Consider the following 18,225-nt stretch of genomic DNA (forward strand, 5'->3'; position numbering starts at 1 on the left):
GAGACCCTTGTGTTTTGAGGTGGGAGACCATATGTTCTTGAAAATATCACCTAGGTGGGGTTTGATGAGATTTGGGAAGAGTGGAAAACTATCCCTTCGATTTATTGGCCCTTTTGAGATCCTTGAACGAATTGGGAAGGTTGCTTACCATTTGGTGTTACCGCCACAACTCTCCGAAGTGCATGACATGTTTCATATTAGTATGCTTTGGAAGTATGAGCCGGATCCGTCTCGCGTGTTGGATTGGACCGACTTTGAGATAGATGAGGATGCCTCGTATGAGGAGAGACCGGCTTAAGAATTTTGACAAAAATCAATGATAAAATATTCAATTCAAAAGGAAATAGATTATTTTAAATTAGATACTAACCTCTCAATTATTATAGGAATAGTAAATAACCATTTTGATCATCGATTTTAGTTCAATTTCTAAAATAACATTACCAATCGGATTAGATTGACATTATATTATCTCATTTAACCCTATTAAAGAGTTAGTAACATTTTAAAGGTGAATGAAATTTAAGTTTTGATTTGATTTGATTTGATTTAATAATTGAAAACGCTGGCTATAATTAACCCTATTACAGAGTTAGTAACGTTTTAAAGGTGAATGAGCTCAATTGGCACGATAGTATTGTATGTGGCGCCCACCTTTGCCCATGGCTTACATGTCAACATTTGTAATGAAGTAATTGATGTATTGAAATTTTAATCAATTTTTAATGTCAATTTAGTTTTTGCCATTGTAATTGTATCAATTTCACTCTTTAATTTTTTATAGTCCTAATTTAATTGAATTGATAATATTTGTTAAGAATTTTGACAAAAATCAATGATAAAATATTCAATTCAAAAGGAAATAGATTATTTTAAATTAGATACTAACCTCTCAATTATTATAGGAATAGTAAATAACCATTTTGATCATCGATTTTAGTTCAATTTCTAAAATAACATTACCAATTGGATTAGATTGACATTATATGATCTCATTTAACCCTATTAAAGAGTTAGTAACGTTTTAAAGGTGAATGAAATTTAAGTTTTGATTTGATTTAATAATTGAAGACGCTGGCTGTAATTGACCCTATTAAAGAGTTACTCCCTCCGTCCCAAAATATTAGTCTCTTATTCTATTTTTCATTGTCCCAAAATATTAGTCCTCTTCAAAAATCAAGTACAAAAATAATATAAATTTTCTATTTCGCCCTTCTTTTAAATTAATAAACAATATAAAAAGTAAAATTATGACATTGATATTCCCAAAAAATGTACTATCCAAGGGTAATTTTGGAAAATCAACTTTTTTCAAATGCAATAATTGTACTACCAAAAAAGTTAGATTCTCCAAAAGGGACCATTATTTTGGGACAGAAGGAGTAGTAACATTTTAAAGGTGAATGAGCTCAATTAACACCACAGTGTTGTATGTGGCGCCCACCTCTGCCCCGGGCTTACACATCAATATTTGTAATGAAGTAATTGATGTATTGAAATTTTAATCAAATTTTTATGTCAATTTAGTTTTTACGATTGTAATTGTATCAATTTTACTTTTTAATTTTTTTATAGTCTTAATTTAATTGAATTGATAATATTTGTTAAGAATTTTGACAAAATCAATGATAAAGTATTCAATTCAAAAGGAAATAGATTATTTTAAATTACATAGTAACCTCTGAATTATTATAGGAATACTAAATAACCATTATGATCATCAATTTTAGTTCAATTTCTAAAATAACATTACCAATCAGATTAGATTGACACTATATGAAAAATTTAAGATTAAAATTTATGCAAATAAATTTAGAAGAACCACCGGAGTAATTTGTCAAAAAAAAATAAAAATAAAAAAAATCAAGTTCACAAACGTGTTGCTTGTATAAAAAGCAAACTCCACTTATGGAAACTCAATAATTGCTGCTTTTGGTTTCCCCTCATGGAACGTTTTAGTAACATTTTAATTATTATGTAACGTTTTAGTAACGTTTTAATTATTATGTAACGTTTTAGTGATTTTTCTCTCTTAAATTTGCTTCTCCTATATTCCTTTCCCTCTTCATAAACTTTTTCATGGAGTACTTGATTTTCCAGAGAAAATCATAGTGATATCCTAAGAGAACCAAAATAAAACCCACTTTTCAAATTACATATGTCTTGGTGAAGATATTCTCTGTCTTCGAATAATAATAATAAAAGTGTTTTCATTATGTCAAAAAAAGAGGTTGTTCATGTGAGTCTAAACCGGGCGGCACCAACGCAAAGCAGAGTGAATGCCAACTTTCCGGAGGGTTTGAGTGTTCTTGTGGTTGATGACAACGTTGTCTGCCTCAAAGTTGTTGCTGCTCTTCTCAAAAAGTGTCGCTATAAAGGTTTCTATTCTCAATCCCAATATATATAGACTTATATGCTTGAAGATCACAAATAGGGTTTGGTTTATTATTTGAACAAGTTCATAATTCTTGAGGATATGAAAATTTATGTGGAGAGTACTTATAGAATATGATTCTTAGACTTCTTTCTTTGAATTTTGAATGTATACATGTGATTCCTAATTTTAAATATATACCTTGTGTGTAACATAACTACAATAGTTACATAAATTGATAATTTCAAATTGTAGAATTTATGAATTAATTGTGGACATCTTATTAGGTTGCTTGTGATTTTTCTCTTCTTTTTTTAAAAAAAATGAATTTGCTAGTTTGGTTTGTAAACATAATGGAGTTATAGCATTTTTGTTATATCTTTGCTATGACGTTCTCGGCATCCTTTGCTTTTATTATTTGATGCCAATGTATTGTTGCTTGTTTATTATAAATGAAGTGCTTTTTTGCTGTTTCAAAGAAAAAGAAAAAGAAAAAGGGGCGACTTTGGGCAATTGCTCCATGTTTCTCTCTTTATTTTTAAAGGCAACAGCCAAGTAAGTATAATGTTACTAAATTGTCGGATATTAAAATTCAAAGAAAATTGCAAAAGAATCTGAATTTTTAATTTTGTCAATTTTAATTTTAAAATTTAATTTGTTTTTAATTTAAACCATCAACCTATTTTGTTAAGTAAAACGGATGAAAAAAATAATATTTTAGTCATTAAACTCAATGTACTTTTTTTTTGTTGATTTTAATGACTAAAATATCATATTTTTCATTGATTTTACTTATCAGAAAAAGGAAGGTAGATGGTTTAGATTGAAAAAAAAATAAAAATTTTATGATTTAAATTGATAAAATTAAAAAATAATGTTTATTTTATTACAATGGTCAAAATAGCGTTCCCCCTAACATTGACCATTATTGTGGGTCTGACTAGTTCTCAGTTATAAAAGCACAAAATGAATTTGAATTTTACAGTTTGGGGATTAGGCAGAAATCACGTCTTCCAATATTCTTATTTCATATTCCAATATTTTTATTTAGTTACTCTTACAAAATTTTCATAGGGAGTTCAATCAAAACATATAAAGCCAAACAAATAGAATTTATTGCACTATTTCATAGAATTTTTTCTAAAACTACATTCCTTACTCTAGAGAGCAGAGATACATAAATCTTGACTATTGAAAGGGTCATTGAACTGTTAGGCCTATTTATTCCTAAATTTTATGCATTTTGATATGTATGCAGTTACGGCGACAACAAAAGCAACAGAAGCTCTTAAAATGTTGAGGAAGAACAAAGAAAGCTATGATATTGTGATTACTGATGTTATAATGCTCGACATGAACGGTTTCGAGCTTTTGGAGATAATAGGCCTTGAAATGGACATGCCAGTAATAAGTAAGCTCATCATTTCTTAATCAGTATACATTAACTTGGATGAGATTAAATCTTAAGCATAAGTTTGGAATTGCAGTGATGTCTGCAAATGATGACAAAGAATCGGTGTTGAAGGGGGTAAGGCATGGAGCTCGAGACTACCTGATAAAGCCACTTAGGTTGGCAGAAATGAAGAATATTTGGCAGCATGTGGTCCGGCAAAACCTATTTAATACAATGAAATCTGGCACCGTGCAAGCAGGAACAGATCAAAACCCATCTGCTCAGAAGAAGAAGAAGAAGAGGGTTAGTTGGACTGTAGTGTTGCATAACAAGTTTGTCGATGCTGTTCGGCAGCTAGGAGTGGATAGTAAGTCTTGGATCTTCATTTTATTTTACTTTACAAGCCTAAAAAATATACACTTGATTGATTCCCAATACATATGGCTTGATACTTCCAATAAGGTTACACTGTAATCCATACTTAATCGTCTTTCGATACCACTATGTAAAACCTTGCTCCTTGCACTAGCTTAGTTGCTAATATCACACAAACATGACAAAGGTAAAAGTATGTATTGGGGTGTATCCTAACGTTATTGGGTCTGTGGTTTTGTACCTTTGCAGAAGCAGTTGCAAAGGAGATACTCCAAATCATGAATGAACCGATGATCTCTCAAGAAAGTGTTGCTAACCACCTTCGGGTGAGTTTGGTCTTTCCATCAAGCTTCCAACATGGCATTCTGGGCTATAAGTCCTTTGTTTTCTATATCCTGCATCATGGACTAGTCAAATATGTAATGCAAGTGAAACTAAACTGTGATTATTTAACTGTTTGTTTTTTGATACTCCTTTTTCTTGATTGCAGAAGTACAAAAATGCCTTAAGGAAGGAGAACACAAAAGCTAAAATGAGCCAAGAAAGAGAGAACAATATCAATTCAAACAGAACAAATGGGCTTCTATCTGATACAATCACCACATCTTGTATTGATCAATGCCTAAACACCATCAATCATCACAATAGATTTGCAGAACAAGACATGAGTACTGGGATCACTTCATTTGGTAGCCGACTTCAAACATTTGGTGCTTCTACATCAAATGCAAAACTCCTCCAACAAAACCAACTACCTCCCAAAGTAGTAGCAGATCAAATGCGACCAACCGTGCTTGGAAGTGTCCCTCCATCTCTGTTTTTTGCGGCAAATCCATCTCCCCATCATGAATTTAATGGGATGAGGTTTCACTCTATTAATTCGAGAACAAAGATGTTTGATGACAATGTCAAGATGTCTTCTTCTCATCTTCCTAGCTTTAACACAGGACAATCTGGTCCAAGCAGTATGCCTGTTAGCTTTGGGCCATATTCATGCCCTCCTGCAGCCTTCAACCTTGACGGTGTTCCTTTTCAAATGCTTGGAGATGCTTCAAATCAATTGAATCCAGTTTCTCAACCTGATTCTCTTGCCATGCTGCTTCCATGTTAGTTATCCACCCTTTATCTTTCTGTTTGGTATATTTCTTTTTATTTTTGTTCCCCAATATCATTGAACTCTGTTTGGTTTTTAGTATTTCGCTAATTTGTTCTTTGTCCCCTCCCATATCAATGAAACCAAAATTAAAATAATTCTATAAATTGACAGAATTTCAAGCTTTCAGACCATAAAATAAGAATGTTATATCAATTATTATACTTAAATTTGAGAGCAGATTTCACTGTATGTCCACTTAAAACAAAAGGGTTTCTTCCTTTAATAAATTTTTGATTGATGGAGTTTCAGTAGACACTGTCTTTGCTTTGTTTTTATTATTCTTGTACTTGGTATGGATATTAAGTCAGCTACATATATATATATATATATATGTACTGAGTGAACAATTTTGAGTTTTATAGAGCTCATCATTCAGTTGTTTTCCAATTTCAGGGCAACATGAAGAAAGAAATTTAGCTAATCTCAAAGTAAAAGAAGAACCAATTAACTTTCCATTTGACATGCAACAAATCACAGATGACTCAATCGGAAAAGGGTAGTTTGTGCAGCATCGATATCCCTTTGAGAATAATACAGAAAGAGAAATCAAGAGCCATCACAATAATAGCAGCAGTTCGTCGGATGATGGCCTCCTTAGCATTATAGTAAAACAGGTAACACGTTTTTCAGCTGTAATTCCTCTTTTTCAGAATTAGAAATGTCCCCAATCCATTGAAGGACAAACATATTTAACGATCTTTCTTTTTTTTTTTTTTTTTTTTAAATTCCCCATGATTGATTATTGGGTCTTTGCTTTTGATTGCCTAGGTATGTCAGTCTTTTCTCAAGTCATACAACCCTACACGAGACACTTTTCAAGCATATCCAATAAGGAAAAGGGCTAATTAACATGATTATACGCCTTTTTAAAAATCAGTTTTAAACACTATCCCACAACGGCAGCTTGTGGTTCACTAATAACTTCTGAAAGTACCTTCTTTAATCTGATTGATAACATCTTGGATAATATTTTGTAAATAAATCCTACCATATATACTAAATGGGATTGGACTCCTCAAAGCATGAATCTCTTTCAACCTTAGGAATTAAGGCAATGAATGTAGCTTTAAGGCGCCTTCTTGATAAAAGAAAAATTAAACCCATCGGAATGCTTCACTGCTTGCAGCTTCTTCAACAGCAGATATCACATTTTACATGTAGCTAATTGGATTTGAACTTGATTGAAAAAATTATTAGGTTAACAATAAATAAGATTTGATTCCAAAGCCACAATTAGTTGTGACATGCAAGATTGATCATTGATGCAGCCATGAATCACTCTAGTAATAACTTAAATTATTCTATTAAAATATCTATCATTTAAGATTGATTCTCTTCAACTGCGTATGTACGAATCTATATAAACGAGGACTTGTAACTGTTTCTTGACACACTTTTTTGGCTTTTGTATTGCAGTTTAGCAGCAATCTGGCTCCTAGTTTGTAATCACAGGGCATCCTATTTTAAATTGAAGCTAATTTACGAAATCGAAGAAGAAGAAGATTTGTCGATGCCTACGCTGGTAGAAAATTTTTTGTGTTCAAGATTGTTTAGAGCTGCTTTCCATATTGTGAGATTTGAAGATTGATGCTTTCTCTATGGGAAGGCAAATGATAGTTTTTAAAGGGTTTAGACTGTGGTCTGATTTACTGATCAGATAAATCATGATTTATTCTAGATTTCTTTACATTGTTAGATGTCCATAGTACATGCATTAATTTTCTAGGATATATATATATATATATATTTTTTTTTAATTTGCCTCATTTTATGGAATTATGGAAGTTGAAAAGCATACCATCATAAATCATTGTGTAGAATTTTAAGTTTCCCTTATCTAGTTAAAGGGGCAATAGGACTTCTTTTAGGGGTAATTCCTGATGTTTTTGTTGATTTTAATGCTTTAACTATAATGGGAATGTTTTTGTTGATTTTAACGCTTTAACTATAATGGAAATGATGTCTACTGGTAAGGTAAAAGTGGTGATTATTTAGTAGTTCTAGAATACTATCTAATATTGTTCACGTGTATAAATCTTTACGGGTGGAATAATTTTAACTCATCTTTATTAGGTAGTTAGGAGATAAAGAACGACTTACATAGTGCGTTTTGCAGTTAGTATAAAAATAATGACATATGGTGTTATGAGACTATATAATGCCATCTTGGGAGGTATTTATAATTGAATCATTTCATTAGGTTGTTGCCAAATTGGGCAAGAGATGATTCTCTCAGTTGCCATTTTAGATAATCAATATGCAAACTTGTGAATCATTTTTTATTTTTTTTAATTGCCTCGTATGTCTAATGCTGGAAGTTGAAGGAGAAATGTCATGATACTACAAGGAAACAGAGCAACATTCATAAACAAAAAAATAATAAATAATTTATTCACCCAAAAAAAAAAACATTCATAAACGAAATTGGGCCATAATGGAATGGGAGAAACACCAATTAGTGTTGCTATCTTCTGCATTGGCTGAAGTATATTGGGGTTAGTTGGTATAGCTTATCTGAGTTGGCTATAATTTATTTTATTTTGCGAGTCTGTGTTTGGTATAATTTCTGCTTAAAACTTATTAGATAAAAATAACTTAAATAAAATGATTTTCAGGAAGCTGGGGGAACGGTGCTTTTGACTTTTGCTTTGTAATTATCAATTTTTATTTTATAATAAGTTGTACTAAATAAGTCCATTGTCAGTCATTCATATTTCAAGGAATTATTATTTCCATTTGCTTCACTTTGTAATTTTTTTTCATAAAAAATCAAAAGTAATTCTCAGACATTTCAATTTATTTCATCTCTTATTTTAACAAAAATAAATAAATAAATAAAATAATATAAAATTACTTCCCAAACCAAACCTACGTAGGTAACATGGCAAAACCAAATTCTCTTTCTGTTAAGAAATTTTTTAAAAAATAACCTATAAAACGTGTACATTAAGGCCTCATTTAGAAACATATTATTTTAGTAATTTTTTAACATTTTATAAAAAGATGTGCAAAAAAGTAAAAAGAATGATATGATAATTTATAATAACTTTTTAATTTTTTAACTAAAATATATAATTCCAAACGACGCCTAAACTCCTAAATCCTAACGCATACATGCAGTTCAAAGGCTAAGGAATTGTGAATGGCAAAAAAGACAAAGTAATGGGTCCTAATGAAAGTGGCTTAACAAACCAACTACCAGGAAAGTAATTTAGGCCCACAAAGACAGAAGTAATGGGGCATCATAAAGAAACATTAAATGGAAAATGATTGGTAAGTATAAAGTTTATATATTTCATCGGTCTCAAAATAATAGTCTTTATTTATATATTTTTATAAGTTATACAATTATTTGAAATTTATTAACAAATGACCTTATGACATGTGTCTGTAAAATATGGTACAGTTGTTAATGTTCTATTATCAACTCACAAGAGACATCAAAAGTAGAAATTAAGATTGTTTTGAGAATTAGTTATTTTAATTGATTTTTTAATTTTATATGAAGAATGTGTAGAAAAGTAGTTAGAATGGTTGACTTTTTAGTTATTTTAGATAATTCCCAAACTTGTGTTTTAGAAAGATTAAATATTTGTGTGCCTAACTGATGATATTTTATCATTTTCTCATATTATTGTTATTTTTTGGGGTTATGTAATAATATAAGTACACAACTTGTTATTGAATGGGCACAACATCACCTTCAAATTCTTGGAAGACTAGATAAGATAATTACTCCTTAAAAAGTCACATCTTAGTTAGACCTCATTTGGTTTGTGATTTTTTTAGTTAAAATTTTTTATAAACCCACAAAAAAGCTTAAAAAAAATAAAAAATCTAAAAAGTCAAAATGTTAAAAACTTTCTCTCTTACAATTATATCTATTCAACTAAAAAACTTATTCCATATTAACTTATTCCACTTCATAAAAAAGTCAAAAAGTTAAAAATTACTAAAAATGAGAAATTGCCAAACAGACACTTGAGCACTATTTGTTACAATTTCTAAGAGGTAATTATAGCTTATTTTTGGAGCAGAGGAATGAGAGTATTTTTAATGGCTCTCAAGTGGACTTGGAAGGGTTGTGTGAGCATATCAAGGTCAGGATTGCATTGTGGGTCAAAGGTTCTAACCCTTCCTTTAGTTACTCTATTAATGACACAGTGAATAATCTGCAGCAGGTTAAAGTGTGCATCATGGTTTGACCATGGCTGCTGTCTGAGGTTGACTCTGAGCTGTGTTTTAGTTATACATTTTGATCTGAAATGTGTCTGCTGCTCTACTGAGGTCTTAATGACTCAGTGGTGCTCTCTGGTGGTGTTTTAGTCCTACATTTTGATCTGAATATCTGAATATCTGCTTTGTTTTCTGTGGTGATTTAGTTCTATATTTTGATCTGAAATGTGTCTGTTGCTATGCTGAGGTCTTATTGCCTTAGGTGTCTGGTTGTCTGCTCTACTGTGTTCTTATTTTGCCTCAGCTGTCTGGTAGTCTGTTTTGCTTGATGCTGGACTGATATGCTTAGGTCCTAGCATTGGTAAGATTTTTCTATGGTCTGTCTCAGATGATTGGTTGATTGTTGATGGATTACTCTGGTCTTTTTTTTTCCTTTGAAATGGTGGCTAAGCTAGAGTGGAGCCTCTGGCTGCTGTTTTGGGGAGTTAGCAAATAGCAAATGGAGGATGAATATATGTTTGTAAGGGTATTATGCTGGTTGGTCTGTCTTGATGAATGGCTGTTTGTCTGAGTTAGGTGGCTACTTTGCTATTTGGCCCTGATTTAATTGTTGAATAGTTTAGAAGACAAAAATTTGTGGACCAAAGAAATCCAAAAGAGTGGCTTATGGGAATGGGATAACTTGGTGATGGCAGAAAATATGAACTTTGAGGATATTGAAAAGTTTTTTGACTAAAGGCAAAGTTGGTGCATTATGTATTATCTTAGAGTTTACCTAGTTTTCTATATTAGACTTTGATGTACATTTTGACTGAGGGTGATCTGAGCATGGCTGCTGCTGTGATGGACTCTGGTGTGATTGGTTGTTTTGTCTCAGGAAGCTTTGCTGCTCTGTTGGAAGTAGGAAGCTGGTCTGAAGATGTCATTCTATCACCAGTGTTTCTCTCTTGGCATATATGTTGCTGTTTGTGAATGTAAACCTGATTTGCATGTTGCTCTATTGCTGCTCTGTTGTATGCAGATTGGTAGGCATGCTGCTGTAGGAAGATGGTCTGATCTGTGCAGATTGATGGAGTACATTGTGTTGGCTGCAAAAGTGTTAGGCTGAATTGCTGATCTGCTGCAAAGCAGAAAATTTGATTCTTCAAGGAGGCCCAAACGACATGTTTCAGAGCAAATGCATGTTGATCTACTGCAGAGCAAAGTCAAGCAGATCCTCTGTTGTGTTGTCTTTCCCTTCATGTTGTGTGGTCTTTCCCTTCATGTTGATCTGCTGCAGAGCAATTTCAAGCAGAAACTCAGTTGTGTTGTTTTTCCCTTCCTCTCTTTTTGGTTCTTTTGATTGGTTCCTCACCAATCTTGGGTTAAGTGCTAGCAAAGGATTGTGCTACCTTATCTGTGCCAACCTAGTTGGGATTGGTAAGGTTAGTTATGATGCTCTTTGCACTTCCCTTCTTTGTTGATGTAAGTTTTCGCATGTATCTTGCTTTCTTCATCAATAAGGTTTCTTTTTGCTGATAAAAAAAAAAAATTATAGCTTATTTTGATTTGAGAGCATGTATCAGATTGTTTAGTGTATTTTCTACTTATAACTTATTAGACAAAAATAGTTTAAACAAATTTAATTTTTTTTTTTTTTATTATTTAGAGTTGAGAAAGTGGTGCTTTAGTTTCTACTTTCTGATTATCATCTTTTAAGTTAAAAAGAAGTTCTACCAAATAGGACTAGAGTATAGTAAGAAATGACAAAATCATTTTGAGGACTTAGGCAAAATCTTGTATGAAGGCATTTAGTATTGCTTATTCATTTAATTTTTTTGTGAAAATTGTATTTTAGTTCAACAACAAGAAATTAATCTTATTTTCAATGCTGGTGTAAAACACTTATGTATATTCAAGTATTTTTCATGTGTTCAAATTTGCCAAAAAAATAAAAAAGTAAAACAAGTTTCCAACAGAAAAGACTTTTTTTTTTTATATCCATTTTGTGGACACCAGTATGGAAAACATGGAGGAGCGATGATGGTCGTAGCGAGAAGGAAAATGCTAGCCAAAAGGACAACTTTGTCCATTTTATAATTAAGTTCCTTGTATAAAGTTTAGAAATAAAATTTTATTTTTATTTGATTTAATCGTAAATGAAATTTACCGCCTCAATTATAATATTTGATAATTTTTAAAATTAAATAAGAAATTAAAAATGTCTATTAAATTGTTCTAACATACTTTCAATTGATGAAATAGCACACCCACCACATGTAAGAAATAATAAATTTTAAAAGAAATTTCAACATCAAATTGTTTTTCTGAGTTAGAAATTCTTCCCCACAAATACAAGTTCGATTTTTAATTTTCTGCAATCACAATAAAATATAATTTTTTTTAAATTTTTTTTAAAAAGTAAGAGATATTTTAATTTTATCAATTAAGTTATCTAAATTGACTAAGGTCTGTGATTCTCATTTGAAAAGTCATTAGTTTGAACATCAAGAGGTGGACCAACAATTTGAAGTTGTATTACTTATTTCCCCTTGAGGTCACCCAAAGGGTTGGGCTCCATAATTATTTGATATATGCTAGATAGAGAGAGTACATGTACTGAAGGCGAAACCCCAACCACCCTTCTAGGCCAAAAAAAGAAGGAAAAAGACAAGGCATTTTATAGAAGAATTATATATATATATATATATATATATAATAGATCACAAAATGTCAATTCTTTTAGTCATTATTTATTCATTTTTATAAGTTATAAATAGTTATTTGAAATTTATTAACAAATGACCTTATGGCGTATGTTTGTAAAATATTGTACAGTTATTAGTGTTCTATTATCAACTCATAAGAGACATCAAAAGCAAAAATTAAGATGGTCTTGAGAACTAGTTATTTTAATTAATTTTTTAGTTTTATATCAAAAGCGTATAGAAAAGTAGAGAGAATAATTGATTTTTTGGTTATTTTAGTTAATTCCCAAACTTACCTGTGTTTCGGAAAAATTATGTATTTGTGTGCCTAACTAATCATGTTTTATCATTTTCCCATATTGTTGTTATTTTTTGAGACTTTGTAATAATGTAAGTACACAACTTCTAGCTATTGAATGGGCGCACTATTGCCTTGGAATTTTTGGAAGATCATATAATTACTCTTTAAAAAGTCACATTTTAGTTAGACCTCATTTGATTCGTGAATTTTTGGCTAAATTTTTTTATAAAGTCACAAAAAAAAATTATAAAAAAAAAAGTCAAAATGTCATATCATATATATCATTCAATCACTTTTCTCTCACAATTATCTATTCAACTAAAAAAATGATTCCACATTAACTTATTTACTTTATAAAAAAAGTCAAAAAGTTAAAAAATTACTAAAAAAGCGAAATTGCCAAACCGACACTTTAGGCATTGTTTGTTACAGTTTCTTAGAGATGATTATAGCTTATTTTAATTTGGGAGTCTGTACCAGATTGTTTAATGTAGCTTTTGCTTTTGCTTTTGCTTTTAATTTATTAGACAAAAACAGATTAAATAAGTTAAAAAAAAGAATCTGGTTATTAAGAAGTTGGAAAAGTAGTACTTTTAACTTTTGTTTTTTGATTATCAGTTTCTAACTTAAAAAAGAGTTCTACCAACAGAGGACCTGAGTATAGCAACCAACACAGGACCTGAGTATAGCAAGAAATGGCAAAATCATTTTGAGGACTTAGGCAAAATCTTATAAGAAGGCATTTAGTGTTGCTAATTTATTTAATTTTTTACGAAAATTGTATTTCAATTGAGCAGCAGGAACTTAATCTTTTTTTTTTTTTTCAGGCTTGTGTAAAACACTTATGTATATTCAAGTATTTTTCATGTGTTCAAATTTGCCAAAAAAAATAAAAACAAGATTTCAAACTATAATACTTTCTTTTTTATTTTTCTTTCCATTTTGTGTATAGCAGTATGGAAAACATGGAGGAAGGGATGACGGTTGTAGTGGGAAGGGAAATGCCAGCCAAAAAGACAACTTCGTCAATTTTGTAATTAACTTCCTCGTATAAAGGCTTGAAATAACATTTTATTTTTATTTGATTTAATCGTAAATGAAATAAATTTTTTTTACTACCTAAATTATAATAATCAATAATTTTTAAAATTAAACATGTCTATTAAAATTGTTCTAACCTACTTTCAATTGATGAAACAGCACACCTACTACATGTAAGAAATAATAAAATTTAAAAGAATTTTCAACATCAAATTGTCTTTTTGAGTTAGACATTCTCCCCCGCAAATACAAATTTGGTTTTAATTTTCTGAAATTTCAATAAGATATAATTTATTTATTAATTAAAATTTTGTAAAAAGAAGAGATATTTTAATTTTATCAATGGAGTTGTCTAAATCCTAAAAAAGTAGTTTTTGCGACAGTCGCAAAAGATCTTTTGCGATGGCCCATGCGACGGCAAATGGAGGTCGCGAATGTAGGGGTGGCAAATACTTTTTGGGATGACAAAGGAACGGTCACAAATTATTTGCGATTGTCTAAACTGCTTATGGCGATTGCTATTTTGCCGTAGCAGAAAATAAAGAAAAATGCTAACATCTTTTGGGTGACCATCTTGTTATCGTCGCAAAAAAATATATATATAAATAAAAAAATAAAAAATAAAAATAAAAAAATACTAGAAGTGTAACATTAAACACTCTAGGAATAGCAACGACAAGAATTTAGATAGTATAGCATTATAGTTTAATCAGGCATTGCATTTGAGTCTCAAAATTGGAGCCATATGTGAAAGTTATTGTCATGCCCTAAAAATAACCATCCAAATCTTGTTCTCCTCGGCATTTCCACCGCACAACACACATACAAGACGAAAACATGTATGATACCAAGTACGGGTGAGCAGCGGGTATACCGATCCGCCAAAACCGACCAAACTGAACCGATCCGCCGCATTTTGGACGGATACGTGATGACGAGCGGACGATTGCGGATTGATTTTCTCCAATCCGCCAAATTGGCGGACGGATGACAGATTTGAGGTTCCTTTGGCCGCAACCGAACCGCCAAACCGCGAGCAAATAATTTATGAGATTTTATATTTTCAATTTGTTTAAATATTTTGTTTATGTTTTCAATTGAAAAAGAGTTTAAATATTCTGTTGAAAAAAAGTTTTCGACTTGAATATATTTTTTGAATTGAAAAAAATAAACGTATTATTTATTTATATTTTTTGGTTTTTAAATCTAACTCTAAAAGTAATAAATAGAAAATATGAAATATGTTGGTTGGTTTTTGTTTTCAAAAATATATATAAATGTAACAATACAGAGACATACAATCTCTATTACTGCTCTGTTCATGGTTTTGGTGGTTTGAATTATTTTTATATTTTAAGAACCACATATTATAATACTTTATGTGGATAATGCATGTTATGATTGTAATATGTGAATGAGGCATGCAGTGATTATGATATTCTAAAGTTTCAAACTTTCTTTCTTTGGATGAGGCATGCAGTAATTGTAATACTTTTTTAAGTCATTGACTGTGATACTTTTTTTTTTTTTTGAGGAAGTGCACAAGTTGAACTATGTTGAAAATTTATAAAATTTTAAACCGCCAAACCGATTCGCATCCATCCGCCAAACCGCCAATCCTCTCAATCCACATCCACCGGATTGGCGGACGGATGCGGATTGATTTTCTTCAATCCGCCAATCTGGCGGACGAATGGCGGATTGGATGTTCCGTAGCCGCAACCTACCCGCGCCCACCCCTAATACCCAGAGTATAATATTCTTTACATTTCTATCCCTCTGTACTATTCTTCAACATTTACAATACTGTTCCATTACATCCCAAATAAAGCAAAATAGTTCGAAAGGCAAGAAACGTCTACAACAATTGCGTCCCAACTGAACTTCTTACAAAAGTACATCTTCAAAATATAACAACATATAATAACAACCCTTGTTAACCAAGTTCAACAAAATATGACAAAACATGCCATCAAGCTCCCAAAAAGGTTCCTTCTTATCAAAACAGTCACTTGGTGAGCACTTCATCTTCATATCCTGAAAATTGTTAGCTTTGGGGCGAGCATAAGCTCTGTAGGTAATGACTTTAACAAGTTATATAACCAATTGAAAGACTTATGATCATGCAATGCAACAGTTGAAACACATGGAAATGAAGAAGGGTACAGTGTTTATGTAGGTAAAAGAAAAGATGCGATGCAAGAACTTTGTTCTATCTTCCACATTCACTTCCGATGGTAAACATACTATGACATCCCAAGTAAGAGCCGAAAGTCAAAACATACATATATAATTATAGTTTTGTATACTGAAAATAGTCCCACATTTGTTGGCTCTATAAATGGCGAGGCGATGGGTACTCAAAAACTTTTCCCACCTCCACATTTGTCGGCTCCATAAACGGCGAGGACGTGGATACCAAAAACCATGTTTTTCCACATTTGCCGGCTCCAGAAACGGCGGGCTCATGGACATCCAAAAACATTTTCCAACATTCGTCCAGCGATATGCATAGATAGGGCAATTAGGTACCTTGACTCTCCACGTGGGTACCAGTTACAATACACAACTCAACTCAACCAGACTCGCTACCTGGACTTATAGACAATTTTCCCCCTTACAACCTTTTAACCTTCATTTCATGATGATGTCAAAAGAGAATGTACGATGCATATGATGCATGAATTTGGCAAACCTTCAATTTTTCCTAAATAATCCCAAATCAGAACGATTCAACATTTCTCACATCAATAATAAAGAATACCTCATAAGCAATTCTCATTATCATTAAGGGTTATATAGGGAAAGAGCTTCAAAACTTGCATTCCACCCTTACTGTTAAATAAATACATTCAATTTCATGTTTTTGAAACCAATGCAGCAAAACCGCTCTTTATTGAATAGGTCTCAAGGTTAGGGTTTTGGGAAAATTGGGGTTTTCTCTCAATGTACAAGTTGGAGATCAACTCTCATCATCACTTCTATAATCTTCAATAATAAACATGATTTCATCCATAATCATAGAATATCGCCACATTTTTCCAAAATCACTTACTAGCAACATAATTTATACATATACATATATATATAAATATATATAGGTATATATATAACATGGATAGCTAATGAAATTATCACATAAGTGGTTCAAATTGAAGATATAGCGAGTTAAAGACACCGATACCTTGAAATAGGAATCTAGGCTTGTGAATCAAACTTGAAATGTTGATGAACTCGTGAAACAATCGGTAGAAATGTTGATCTAAGTCTCATTTCAACTTTTCTTGAAAGATTTTGGGTAGATCTTAGGTTGAAATTAGGGGAATCTAGAGTGGATGGGCTAGGGTTTTCGGAAGGTGAGGTTTAAGAGAGGGAGATATGAAAAAGTGAAAGGAAAAGGAGTAAGAATCAACTTTTAAAAATATGTTGTCCTGACTAACAGCTCGAGCGCAACTTCCTTCACTCGAGCGAACAACACAAATTCGGAAAGGTCACTTGAGTGAAACTTCCTAGGCTCGAGCAAAAAATTAGAGGTCCCAAAAGTTTTGCAGAGCCACAGAGAAATTATTGGGAGAAAACATTCTACGCTTGAGCGACAACTTCTTTGTTTGAGCAATCCGCCTGCAGAACTGCCAACTACTGGGAGATGAAGATCTACGCTCGAGTGGTCCGAAAAACCCAAGTGTTGCAACCTACCCTCCTTAAAGAATTTTGCCCCCGAAATTTCGGTAATCCCTGTGTGGACTCGCCTTTTTCTCGCGCCCTGCCTTTTGGAAAGGTTTGAAAAGAAGGCCTTACAGTTGGGACTCCCGCGATTCTGAATCTAGTCTCACAAGTGCAATGTGAAACCGATAAACACCAAAGAGTCCAATCTGGCAAACCTTTTTGGAAAATCGATTTTAAATCAAATAATGCCAACATTGGACTGTTTTCCAGATACAGAGTCGCCACCTAAATATTTTGTTTTTGAAAAAATTTAGGAAACCCTGACTCGTGCCAAAGGCCACTGTCCATCATCACCAATGTCGCCTCGGCTCGGGAACTTAGGTACGAAGGGGGAAGGTCATGAAATGAGCACCCCCGCTCACCCGATCAATGACCAATTTGTTGATGGAAGGTGTAGTACTTGGCAGCATTATGCTTAGCCGGAAGGGGATCCGGGAGAGGCCGAGGGTCAAGGGGTTTGAGATGGCCCTTTTTGATCAATACGCCCATGACTTTGGATAAGGACATGTAAAGCAGGGTGAAGACCCTTTGGCCTCGGGCCTGATGGCTTAAGGTTTGTGGGGTTGTATTGAATGTACCGACAAAAGGGTTGGCAGGTGCTAACTGAGTTTGATGATCTCTTCCAAGTGTAGGATTGGAGCTGAAAGGAGTGTTTCTGGTACGACATCCTTTTTTTCAGCTTGCCCCCTTGGTTCAAAATGCTCTCATCCTGGGTGCAAAAGTGTCATCCACAGTCTTTGCAACAACTATGAGCACTTGCTATTTGTTCAGTCCTTCAGCTTTCAAAGCCTCAACAACCCACTAAAGATGTTCATAGGGACCATTGCCTGCCCCTACCTTGTTCTTATCATTTGCCTCCACTTTGCTAAGGGATTGGGTCGCTATATCAGAGCGGAACCCTGTTGTTGTTGACACGTCATTGCCCAGACTAGAGATAGCTTTAGGTTGGCTATTTTCAATTTTAACTCGCCCCAAGATTGGGGAGCCTTTTGGCCT

This window comes from Camellia sinensis, chromosome 3 (genome assembly GCF_055761805.1).
Source record: "Camellia sinensis isolate YWXY chromosome 3, ASM5576180v1, whole genome shotgun sequence".
Classification (NCBI taxonomy): Eukaryota; Viridiplantae; Streptophyta; class Magnoliopsida; order Ericales; family Theaceae; genus Camellia; species Camellia sinensis.